This window comes from Piliocolobus tephrosceles, chromosome 2 (assembly GCF_002776525.5).
Source record: "Piliocolobus tephrosceles isolate RC106 chromosome 2, ASM277652v3, whole genome shotgun sequence".
Taxonomy (NCBI): domain Eukaryota; kingdom Metazoa; phylum Chordata; class Mammalia; order Primates; family Cercopithecidae; genus Piliocolobus; species Piliocolobus tephrosceles.
In genome coordinates, this window is record NC_045435.1 from 69,841,178 (window position 1) to 69,851,197 (window position 10,020).

Here is a 10,020-nt window from a genome sequence, read left to right on the forward strand (position 1 = left end):
CAGTTATATTAAGTTAAAAAGAGTTTGACATTATTAAAAGTTTTATCTTTCAATTTCCATCACAATCACTTCTAGGTCATCCCTAAATTCTCATATTCTAGAAGAACTTTACAAGGTAGAGGTCTTGGTCCTGGTCCTGGTTTCAGTGGGGTTAAGAAAGGACAAGCTAAAGATATCTTGCCCCTCCTGCTCCCCTCCACTAATGTCCACATCAAGAAGCAGCATCCCATGGCAGGGTCGAGTTCGGAAGCTCCAGGTGACAGCCAGCAGGCCAAAGGGAAGATTCTGTAACCCTGAGGAGCTGTGCCAGGCTGTCTTATGTAGGTTTAAGGCATACCACCTCGTTCCCAAACATACCAGAGCAAAGTGACCCTTTTTTTTTTTTTTTTTTTCCTTTTATATTTTCAGTGTATTAAAAAGGAACAGTACAAATGCTGTGGTATTAAAAAGGATCCTTATTTTTCAAAGAATGAACTTCTATAAACAATTCTGTAATGAAATGAAAACAGTATCTTAATACATTAAAAGTTTTTGTTAAACAAGATTTTAAATTTTTAAAATTAGAAAACGTTGAGATTAAATTCTTTCAAAAGTTCAAACAAAAAAAAAAACCTGTACAATCTCCATTACATGTGTCTTTGTACACATCCTGGGCACTCTGAAAATGTTAAAAGTTTTTAACGTTTGACTGACAGAGGCAGCACTTAAAGGCTCCATGAATCTTTTTTCCGAAAAAGTATGCTTTCAGTAAAACATTTTACCATTTTATCTAACTATGCACTGACACTTTTGTTCTTCCTGAAAAGGGGATTTATGCTAACACTGTATTTTTAAGGTAAAAATATACACGTAGAGATATTTTAACTTCCTGAGTGACTTATACCTCAAATGTGATTTAATGAACAATTTCTAAATTTTAGAGTGAAACAGTATGTGTAGGTCTACACATGCATCTTCAACTAGGGTAAAGCTCAAGAGCATGTCACAGAATTTATACCTAAATTACCTAAGAAGTTAAGCAATGCCTTTATCCCCAAACTTTACCAATAAGTCTTCTCAAATAGAATGTTAGTAAAATGAATCACTGAAAAGTTATATTTTTGAATTCACAAAATACCAGTAGCCATTTTAGACTGTCAACTTGGACATTTTCTTGATTCACTAGCAAGAAATTTCTTGCAGTACAAAAAGATAACAAATAATTAAAATATCTGCTTTATCATACAACTGCACTCCCTCCTAAAGTGTCTAAAATGATTAGGAATTGTAGCACTTTCTTTTGCATAAAACCCTTTCCTCTTCATAAAACCCTGAGGTGAAAGGTTATTAATGTAATAAAACCATAATTCATTTTGTATTAAATTGTAGCTTTAAAAAATGTATAAAGAAATGTGACAACTTGTAAAGCTGCTCTGTACAGTTTTTCAACAAAATATTTCCATATCAACTTAGTCGAAGGGCCTAAAATGACCCTATAAAAACAATGTCCTTTTAACACGTTAGTGTCGAGATGAACGCCATTTTCCATCTCTACTACTGTCTCTTCTGTTTTCATAGTCATGGCTCCAGCCATCATGATTCCTATCTTCATAGAAGAAATCATCTCTGTTTCCTCTGTAATGATGGTCAGAGCCATGATCAGTGTAACGCTGTTCCCGGCTATAATGTCTATCTGCTAGGTAGGGATGAGAATTCATTCTGACTTTACGCTGTGATGACGGTGTATCTTGGCGCCACTGAGAGCTTGAAGACTGGTTAAAACTATGACTGTGTGATTGAACTGATGGTGAAAATCCTGATTGATCCAGAGGTGGAGAACCAAATTTTCCACCATATGACATTTGTCTCAAAGCACTGTTCATCACTGCTTGTCTCTGAAAATTTTCTGGAGAAGAGAAAGATCTCTGAATTATCTGAGCTGAGGAAGTCATGTTATCCATAGTCCTTTCGTACCTGCTGCTAGGAGATGTGGAGGTAGGGCTTGAATTGCCAACATGATGCTGGGGATATGACAAACTGACATCTTGCGAGGCATGACTACTTCCTGATCTAAATTGAATTTTGATAGGCCTTCCATAAAGTTTGATTCCATTAAGTAGATTCATTGCATAAGGAACAGATACTTCATGTTTGAAATTCACAAACGCAAACTGCTTTGGTTTACCATCCTTATCTTCTGGAATTTTCACCTTTATTACTGGCCCAGCCTGGTGGAAAAGCTCGAAAAGGAGCTCCTCGGTCACTTTCGTTTCAAGGTTGCCCACAAAGAGAGTCCGATCCGCTTCCGCCGCCGCCGCCCCCATCTCAGCGTCGCCCCCTCCCTAACCTGGCCAAAAGGTCGTGGCCGACGCACCCACTGCAAAGTGACCCTTAATGTTGGGGCCGGGAGCTGATGCTTGGGTGACAAATTATTTTTAATCTTTGATACTTAGCCAAGTGTTTGGTTCAAAGTGGTCTATAACTGTGTGTTGAAGAAATAGAGGAGGAGACAGAGAAAGAGAGAGTCAATGGCTGTCTTTATTGCTTTTCTGCCTTTTGAGGCAATTCTTACTCTTCTCATTCCCTCCCCATGAGTAAATGGGGGGTCTGTATGGGAACTGGGTCCACTAAACATTGTTTTGTATTAGCTGCTGTGCTTCCCAGCAAGTTCACGAGTTGCCAGGGTGGTTTCGTACAAAGGCTTCACTCACATATATTAATTGGCCCTTAACACACAGGAAGACACCAGTGAGGTTTTATAGTGTGTGGAGGTTTTTTGAACCAGGAACCAGATTCCTAGTTTTCCCTGCACCCACTATTTTACCTTTGAAGTCAACAGGAACCCTGCTCAGGGTGTCTAGAGAGAAACAAGGATCTGGTCTAAGTGAATTGTTAGGAAAATGTATTAAAGTGCTAAAGGAAGATTAAGTTACCTAGAGAAAACACACTTTGGCCAGAAGGAACTGCAATGAGAACCATCTGAAGGAGGTCCTGGGGTCAGAGAAAAGAAGAAAACGTATTTTTAAAATTCAATTAATGCATGCAGTTGCTTCAGAGGAAATAAGGACCCATTGTCCTTCGCATGTTTAAAATATAAATTGCCAATTAACAATGCTATTGGCAAATTGCTCTACAATTAAAAACACAGAAATGTTGTTTGAGGCAATTAGAATAATTGTCATATGTTAGTTATGGGTTGATGGATTTTTGCATGCTGCCAGCAATTACCTTTTGAGCCTGAGCTTTTCTGAACAGAATCCAAATCCATAAAGACATTGATATAATAAGAACTGTCTTCTTTGTTGGCATGCCTGCCATATTTTTAGTGTCTTTTAAGGTATGTAATTACCTTTAATTAGGTTTTCAGAAGAAAATGTTTAATATATGTTTGACTGGGTCATCATTAAAGAACCTTGTAACCAGTTTGAAAGGAGAAGAGAGTAGGAGGAACACAGACTTGGGAGTCAGGCAAACCTTGGTTTAGATATTTACTAGCTGGGTACATTTGGCAAATTGCTCAGGTTTCTGAACCTTAAAGTAAAATGAGGAAAATATACCTTACAGCAATGCTAGGAGTATTATATGAGATAATGTTTACATATTCCTAAGCCAGGTGCTCAATAAAAGCAATGATTGTTTTTCTAGAAAGAGTACAGATATCTTCTCAGGCTTGAGGCTCCTCTCAACTCTTTTATTATAGTAAAATCCTTGAAGTTACTATGCTTGTAACTAGGACTGTCAAATGTGGCTATACAGATTATGCCCTGCACAGCTTCTAGGGTAGTCACTGACATTGGAATCTATGTGACTAGTGCCCCCTGGGGTTGTGCAGTGAACAACCTTCACAACTATACATGGCCACTCTGCTTGCAACCAGAATCCTAAATTTATATCCTTTTTATTCTTGGTCCTCAGATAAGCATGTTCTGTTTTTGTTCATTAGACCTCCTAGCTGGGCTTTTTCAGCAGTATTGATCGGCAGTTAGCAGATTTCCACCTGCAGGCCTGCAGTATGTTTTTGCAAATAAAGTTTTATTTGAATGCATTTATACATATTCTAAATGAATAAGTTCATATTCATATTGTCTATGGCTGCTTTTGTGATACAATGGTGGAGTACAGTGGAGTTGACCCCGGAATAACATGAGTTTGAACAGCGCAGGTCAACTTACCCATGGATTTTCTTCTGCCTCTGCCGCCCCTGAGACAGCAAGACCAACCCCTCCTCTCCATCCTCCTTCTTAGCCTACTCAATATGAAAACAAGAATAAAGACCTTATGATGATCAACTTGCACTTAAATAGTAAATATATTTTATCTTCTTTATAATTTTCTTAATAAATAATATTTTCTTTTCCTTTTTTTTTTTTTTTTTTTTAGAAGGGTCTCACCCTGTCACCCAGACTCCAGAGTGCAGTGGTGAGATCATGGCTTACTGAGACTCCAGAGTGCAGTGGTGAGATCATGGCTTACTGCATCCTTGGCCTCCCAGGCTCAGGTGATTCCCCCTATCTCAGCCTCCTGAGTAGCTGGGACTATAGGCATGCACCACCATGCCCAACTAAGTTTTTTTAAAATTTTATTTATTTATTTTTTTAATGTAGAGACACAGTTTCACTAAGTAGTCCAGGCTGGTCTCTAACTCCTTGGCTCAAAGGATTCTCCTGACTCAGCCTCCCAAAGTGCTGGGATTACAGGCATGAGCCTCCGTTCCTGGCTCAATCTTATGATTTCAGATTCACTCATCCACACCTCCCCAAACTCTCTGGTACCTTGTAGCAGTCATCTACTGATCCTTAAAAGATTTTAACTCCTGATCCACTTTCACTCTCACAGTAATCTTTCCATCATAATTCTTGGTAATTTTCATAACCATGCAAATGATCTTTTCACTCTCCTGGCCTCCCACATTTTGAATCACATGATCTCCAGTGATTTTGTTTTCATTCATCATTTGACAAATATTTATTGAGTGCTTGACCTTGCTCTTCTATTCTCAGCTGCTTCCTCCCACAGTCATACCTGACCTTGTTAATAATAGCAACCCCCTTACAATCAAGCATCCCTCTTTACAACCACATCTTCTATTTTGCCTTCTCATGATTCCTTAAACCTCCATCACCTCTACCCTTATTCTCCCTCTCAGCCAATGATCTTGCCTTCTATTTCACTAAGAAAATAGAAACAATCAGAAGAGAATAGCAAGGCTGGACGCAGTGGCTCACACCTGTAATCCCAGCACTTTGGGAGGCCGAGGCAGCAGGATCACCTGAGATTAGGAGTTCGAAACCAGCTCGGCCAACATGGTGAAACCCCGTCTCTACTAAAAAATACAAAAAATTAGCTGGGTATGGTGGTGGTTGCCTGTCATCCCAGCCACTCGTGAGGCTGAGGCATGAGAATCGCTTGAATCAGGGAGGTGGAGGTTTTAGTGATTCAAGGTTGTGCCATTGCACTCCAGCCTGGACAACAAGAGTGAAACTGCATCTCAAAAAAAAAAAAAAAAAAAAGAGAGAGAGAGAATAGCCGGAAACTCCTACTACCATGGCTACCTGCTCTGTATAATGAGGCACACCTCATTTTATTATGCTTTACAGATAGTGCTTTTTAAAAAAAAAATTGAAGGTTCGTGACAATCCTGCATCAAGCAAGCTTATCAGTGCCATTTTTCCAATATCGTGTCTTCACTTTGTGTCTCTGTTACATTTTGGTAATTCTCACAATATTTTTAACTGTTTCGTTGTTATTGTGTCTGTTTTAGTGATCTGTGATTAGTGATCTTTGATATTGCTATTGTTATTTTGGGGAAACGCCACAAACCACGCCATAGAAGATGGCAAACTTAACAGATAAATGTGGTGCGTGTTCTGACTGCTCCAGCAGCCACCATTTCCCAGTCTCTCTCCCTCTTCTTGGGCCTCCTATTTCCTGAGACACAACAATATTGCAATTAGGCCAATAAATAACTGTCCACTGGCCGCCATGTGTTGAAGTGAAAGGAAGAGTCACACGTCTCTCACTTTAAATCAAAAGCTAGAAATAATTAAGTTTAGTGAGGAAGGCGTGTTGAAAGCTGAGATAGGCTGAAAGCCAGGCCTCTTGCACCAGTTAGCCAAGTTGTGAATGCAAAGGAAAAGTTCTTGAAATAAATTAAAAGTGCTACCCCAGTCTGTGCGCAATGGCTCACACCTGTAATCCCAGCACTTTGGGAGACCGAGGTGGGTGGATTTCCTGAGCTCAGGAGTTCAAGACCAGCTTGGGGAACATGGCGAAACCCTGCTTCTACCAAAAATATAAAAAATTATTCGGGCTTGGTGGGACACGCCTGTGGTTTCATCTACTCAGCAAGCTGAGGTGGGAGGATCACTTGAGCCTGGGAGGCAGAGGCTGCGGTGAGCCAAGATCACGCCACTGCATTCCAGCCTGGGTGACAGAGTAAGACCGCTTCTCAAAAAAAAAAAAAAAAAACAAAAAACAAAAAACAAAAGAAAGAAAGAAAAAGGAAAGGAAAGAAAAGAAAAAGTGCTACCCCAGTGAACACAGGAATATTTAAAAAAAAAAAAAAAAAAAAGCTAAACAACCTTATTGCTGATATGAACAAAGTGTAAGTGGTCTGGATAGAACATCAAACCAGCCACAACATTCTCTTAGGCCAGAGACCAATCCAGCGCAAGGCCCCAACTCTCTTCAATTCTATGAAAGCTGAGAGAGGTGATAAAGCTGCAGAAGAAAATTATGAAGCTAGAAGAGGTTGGTTCATGAGGTTTAATGGAAAAGCCATTTCTATGACATAAAAGTGCAAGGTGAAACAGCAAGTGCTGATGGAGAAGCTACAGCAGATTATCCAGAAGATCTAGGTAAGATCGTAGCTGAAAGTGCCTATGCTAAACAATAGATTTTCAGGGTAGATGAAACAGCATTCTATGGGAAGAAGATGCCATCCAAAACTTTCTTAGCTAGAGAAGAAACATCAATGCCTGGCTTTAAAGCTTTGAAGGACAGGATGATTCTTTGGTTAGGGCCAATGCAGCTGATGGCTTTTCAAGTTGAAACCATTGCTCATTGACCATTCTGATAACCTTAGGGTTTTAATAATGATGCTCTGCTCTAGAAATGGAACAAAACCTGAATGATAGTATATCTGTTTACAGCATGATTTCCTGAATGTTTCAAGTCCACTGTTAAGACCTACTTCTCAGAGGAAAGGATTTCTTTCAAAATATCACTGCTTATTGACAATGCTCCTGGTCACCCAAGAGTTCAGATGAAGATGTACAAGGAGATGAATGTTGTTCTCATGCCTGCTAACACAACATCCATTCTGCAGACCGTGGATCAAGGAGTAATTTCAACTTTCAAGTCTTATTATTTAAGAAATTTATTTCATAATGTATTTCAGCTGCCATAGATAGTGATTCCTCTGCTGGATCTGGGCAAAGTAAATCTAAAACCTTCTGGAAATGGTTCACCATTTTAGAAGCCATGAATGTTCTTCAAAATTAACAAGAATTTGGAAAAAGTTTATTTCAACCCTTATGGATGACTTTAAGGGTTTCAAGACTTCAGTGGAAGAAGGAATTGCAGATGTAGTGGAAATAGTAAGAGAACAGGAATTTGAAGTGGAGCCTGAAGATGTGACTGAATTGCTGCAATCTCATGCTCAAACGTGGGCAGTTGAAGAGTTGCTTCTTATGCATGAGCAAAGAAAGTGGTTTCTTGAGATGGTATGTGCTTCTGGTGAAGATGCTGTGAACACTGTTGAAATGCCCAAGAATTTAGAATTTCACATCAACCTAGTTGATAAAGCAGAGGCAGGATTTGAGAGGATTGACTCCAATTTTAAAGGTTCTACCATGGGTAAAATGCTATCAGATAGCGTGGCACGCTACAGAGAAATCTTGCGAAAGGAGGAATCAGTCTATGCAGCAAACTTTTCTGTTGTTTTATTTTCAGAAATTGCCACAATCACCTCAGCCTTAGCAACCGCCACCCTCATAAACACTGAGGCAAGACCCACCACCAGCAAAAAGATTACAACTTGCTGAATGTTCAGATGATCACTGGTGTTTTTTAGCAATACATTTGAAAAGTAAGATATATAATTTATTTTAGACATACACTATTGCATGCTTACTAGACTATGGAACAGTATAAACATAACTTTTGTATGCACTGGGAAGCCAACATATTTGTGACTCTCTTTATTGTAATATTTGTTTTATTGTAGTGGTATGGAACCAAACCTGTAACATCTCCAAGGTGTGCCTGTAATCTGCCTTCCAGCTTCTTTAAGACTCTTTGGTCCCAGGGAAAATCATCCTCTCCCTTTGTCCACTCTTGGTTACTCAAGAATATTGCTCTCACGTTTCTCCCCTTCCCTTAGTACATTATTGATTTGTTTCTATTCTCTACAAATGTATTTCCATCATTAAAAATGCCATGTTATTTCTCTCATCTCAAAATAAAACAAACTCTCTTGATTCCACTTTCCTCTCCAGCGATCATCCCATTTCTCTGTTAGCTTTGATAGCACAACTCCTCAAAAGGGCTATCATCATTATGCCAAATTATGATTATCTTCAGTTCTCTCTTTAATACTCTAATCTTGCCTTTGTTCTCTCTACTTCACCAAAAGAGCCATCGTCAAGGTTACAATAAAATCTGATGCTAAATCCAATGGTCAGTTCTTAGTTCTCACCTAGAGCTTCCAAAAGCGTTTCCCACAGTGAACTATCCCTCCTACTTAGCTTCCAGAACACCATGTTCTATTGGGAGGCACAGGAGAGGTGGTGAATAGTGGGAGAGAAACATTTAGGAGACCCTGGGACACATTTGGATTGACTGTATTGAATGCAGGTAGAGTCTCACTGTTTGTGTAGAAGCCTCACCCTTGTAAAACAGACATGTAGACTGAGAAGTAATAACTCTCTCGTTCATGTGATGCCTAGAGGAACTTAGTGGCTAAGGAGTGAAGGGGTGGATATAGCAAGAGGAGTCAGCCCTGAGTTGAGTACTATTCCCCAATTCGTAAGTTTTTGACTTTGACCGGGTTATCTATGCTTTCCAAGCTTTAGTTTTCTATTTATAAACTGTCGACGGAAATGCCTACTACAGAGGCTTGCTGTAAAGGATAAATTAATGTTAGAGAAAGGCTGGGATCATAATTGCAAACTCAAATGCCTGATGGGGTGGGCAGGCAGGAAATATAAATTAAGACAGCAGATGCCTACCTTCTAAAGGCGGGTCAAATTCAAATTTTGAAAATAAACACTTCAGGCCAAATTAATCCCTGTGAAGCCCAAGTTTGGCCAACATTTTTACCTGGATGGTGGCTGAAACATGGCAGATGTTGGTTAATATTAGATTCCCTTTGAGCTAGAAATCTACCTCAATCAGTCCTTCAGTCAACCTACGATGTTTCATGTCTACTGTATTCATTCCACACATCTGTCCTGAGCCTTTCTCATCTCAGGTGCTGTGAGAGACCCTGGGGGGGTAGAGTGGAGGTCCCTGGCCTCAGGCTCCAGCTCTACTGTTGGAAAGAGTCAGGTACAAAATGGGCTGACCAAATCTAAAAATAACTGGAAACCGCACAAGGTGTTGTGAATACAAACAAACGAACAAGGTTAAAAAATTTTTGAGAAGGAGCTGGGAATCTACTCTAATAAAGTATACGAGAGTGCTGGTTTAAAGTGTGAGTTCTGGGCCGGGTGCAGTGGCTCAAGCCTGTAATTTCAGCACTTTGGGAGGCTGAGGCTGGAAGATCGCTTGAGCTCAGGAGTTCGAGACCAGCCTGGCTAATAAGGAGAAACCGTGTCACTACTAAAACTACAAAAACGTAACTGGACATGGTGGCACACACCTTAGTCCCAGCTACTCAGGAGGCTGAGATGCGAGGATCACTTGAGCCTGGGAGATGGAGGAGGTAGTGAGCTGAGATTGCACCACTGTGCTCCAACCTGGGTTACACAGCAAGACCCTGTGTCAATAACAATAATAATAATAATAATAATAATAATAATAATAATAATAATAATAATA

General features: G+C 39.8%; 1 pseudogene across 1 annotated transcript; it reads right to left on the reverse strand.

Moving 5' to 3' along the window:
- Positions 1 to 392: 392 nt before the first annotated feature.
- On the reverse strand, positions 393 to 2,355 carry LOC111533539 (annotated as a pseudogene). Its single transcript, XR_002728900.1, has one exon. The product of XR_002728900.1 is annotated as an RNA-binding protein 7 pseudogene (transcript).
- Between the last annotated feature and the right edge of the window lie 7,665 nt (positions 2,356 to 10,020).